This window comes from Pipistrellus kuhlii, unplaced genomic scaffold, assembly GCF_014108245.1.
Source record: "Pipistrellus kuhlii isolate mPipKuh1 unplaced genomic scaffold, mPipKuh1.p scaffold_m20_p_1, whole genome shotgun sequence".
Lineage (NCBI taxonomy): Eukaryota > Metazoa > Chordata > Mammalia > Chiroptera > Vespertilionidae > Pipistrellus > Pipistrellus kuhlii.
The window spans coordinates 96,258,731-96,261,403 of record NW_023425404.1 but is presented as its reverse complement, the minus strand read 5'-3'; the positions used below and the strand labels follow the sequence as shown (position 1 = coordinate 96,261,403).

Here is a 2,673-nt window from a genome sequence, read left to right as displayed (position 1 = left end):
TGTTTAATTACTTTGGAAACAAAAAGTCCCAAATAATGCCTGAAACCAAAAGGAACATTAAAACGGCCAAAAATATTTTTAAATAATAGATTATTTGTAGTTTCCCCCTCATAATATGGGTGCTTCCAGCCAGACAGTAAATTACAAACAATATAAAATAATGTTAAGGCAGATGATTAATCTGGTTGCAGTTTCAGCAATTCCTGGGAAAGTAATATTGTTGGAGAGCTTCCTTCCAGCTGGTCCAGGAAAGGGCAGTTCAGGAATTGGCAGGTGTGGAGCTGAGCCCTGCCAGTCTTGTCACTGCTCATTCTGGTGGCCCTCTCTGAGAGAAACAGACTTGGAACCCTGGCCCTTGTTTACATCACTGATGCATACCCACTGCCCGTGGACTGACTCCTTCCACAGGGTCACTTTATCATCTCCACTGAGATGGCCTGGATGTTGGCTATGATGAACTGGCTCACGTACCACACAACATAATTGAACTTGTGCAGTAGTTGGGAGACAACGTATTGCTTGAGACATTATCACAGATCCATATGAATATACAACCACCCTGGGAACAGCAGGTGATTGTGCTGGTGGGTAGACCAATGACGGGGGCCCAGGCCATGTCTAGAACCTAGTCAGTAGGTGCTCCCAGCTTCTGTTCCTCCTTCCACTGGCCATCCTCTTCCTCCTTCCACAGCTTGATGAGGTGTCACAGCCCCTTGAGGCACATTTCTTGATGTAGTTGGACTTCTGTCCTGATGGCTGGTCTATAGGCATCCAGGTATAATAGCAGGGGCCCAGCTGAGGCATAGCAGCCAATAGTGTGAGCATTATCTTCAGTCCCATTGGCCCTCCCCTGTGTAGGTCAGCAGGGAGATGGCCTCATCTGAGCTTCCACAGGTCAGGATTAAGCTGTAGTCATGGGGGCCCAGCAAACAGAATTTACTGAGGAGTCGTGTCCTGTGTGTTCACGCGTCATCTCCTAGGTGTCGTTTTCCCTTTTCCAGAAAATGACTTTCTGATCATAGGAGCAGGATGCCAGGATAGTGTCATACATGAGGTGGTCCCAGGCCATTTGCCACCCTGGTCCCTCCTGACCCCTGAGGTCTGCAATAAGGATCTGCCCTCCGTTGCGTATATAAAAGATTTTGAAGGACCTGTCTGATGAGCAGGTTGCCAGGCGGGTGCCATAGTAGTCCATCTGTGCTTCATGAATCATGTCCTCAAGGGAGGTCCACAGTGCTAATTACTGACACCATGCTTCTGCAGTGGCAGCTCCCAGACTCCAATGTGGCGGCTCCCTGCGGCGCCTCCCACAGCTCACTTGTGTCATTGTTCTTCACCTATCTCTCTGTTGTTCTGAGATCTGAACATGTTCTCTATAAGTTTCACATGTACTTTCTGTTTTAGACTACTCAATTCTTGGCTGAGGAGGGGTTTTATAATTTTTGTAACTGGTGTCAGGGCTAGGAATGGTACTATTTGAAACAAGTTCTCAGAGGGACAATTTACTAAAACTTAATGATTAAGACTGCTGCAATTTACTTTGCACTTCACTTCATCCACCTTATAACCAACATTCAGAATATCCATATATCCCAGCTTTTCTTTACTCTTCTTTCACAGTCATCACCAAGTATTACCTGTCCAAAAACTCAAGGACTCAGGACTTGGGTTCCTTGTTGCTTCCATAATTGTTACAGTACCCTAATATATCCCCTGATCTGAGGCTGTATCCTGAGATAATGAAAGGACTGCCATCTTTTGCATTTTGTTAAGTCAGCAAACACTGGTTCTTTATATTGATAGCCAACTATTCCTTCCTTGTTTTCCTTCCTTCTTTTCATTGAAAGAAATCTATATATTCCTGACCAATTCAATCCCTTTCATGTACTAGTTTAGGGAATCACCCAGGACATTTTTCAAAGTGAATGGATTTCTGTGGCCTTCTGTACTGTTTTCTGCCTGGGCACCATTTTTTGGATGGGGATCTTTTTGTGTGTTTGCATATCATTCTATCATCAGAGAATATGGCAACCTGTGTGTTTTTTTGTGCCTTTGTAGTTTACCTAGCAATTAGAAGTTCTTTTGTAGAGTGTCCCCTCCCTGGTAGCTGTTCCTTTCATTGTGGGAACTCTCTTTGTGCTGACTCTGGATGGGTTATTTCTATTTACTGAGGAATCTATTGTATGCTATGAAGACTTTTACATTTTTGTACTAGCATCATCATGCAATCTGGTCCTCACACTATTTAATGTTATTTGCAATAATAAACACTAAATAAATACATTTATGTCTTTCTTGTTTTTCTGATGCTTCAGTTCCTTAACAGAATTTTAGAAAACATGCCCAAAAATATCAGATTAACCTGGGTGGATGTTTAGCAGAATCTGTTTATTTTTTTGAAGATTTGAATTGTTTCATAATGGTTTGAATATATAATATTCTTTTCTTCAAATAGTTTTAAAGACTAAAAATAGAGAAGAGTATATTTTACCTTTTCTTTTGGGTTAGTAGTATTATATTGCATATATATAATACATCTTCTTTAACCAATCATCCTTTCTTTCTTTCTTTTTTTTTTTTTTTAAGGAAGGAGGAGAATCAGCATTTATTTGAGACCAAAGGCTTACCAAAATAATATTATTAGTTTTTCTTTTTTAAAATTTCTTTATTGAT

At 41.1% G+C, this 2,673-nt stretch overlaps 1 pseudogene; it reads right to left on the bottom strand.

Moving 5' to 3' along the window:
* Window positions 1–242: 242 nt before the first annotated feature.
* Window positions 243–1,253, bottom strand: LOC118730155 (annotated as a pseudogene).
* Window positions 1,254–2,673: the final 1,420 nt, after the last annotated feature.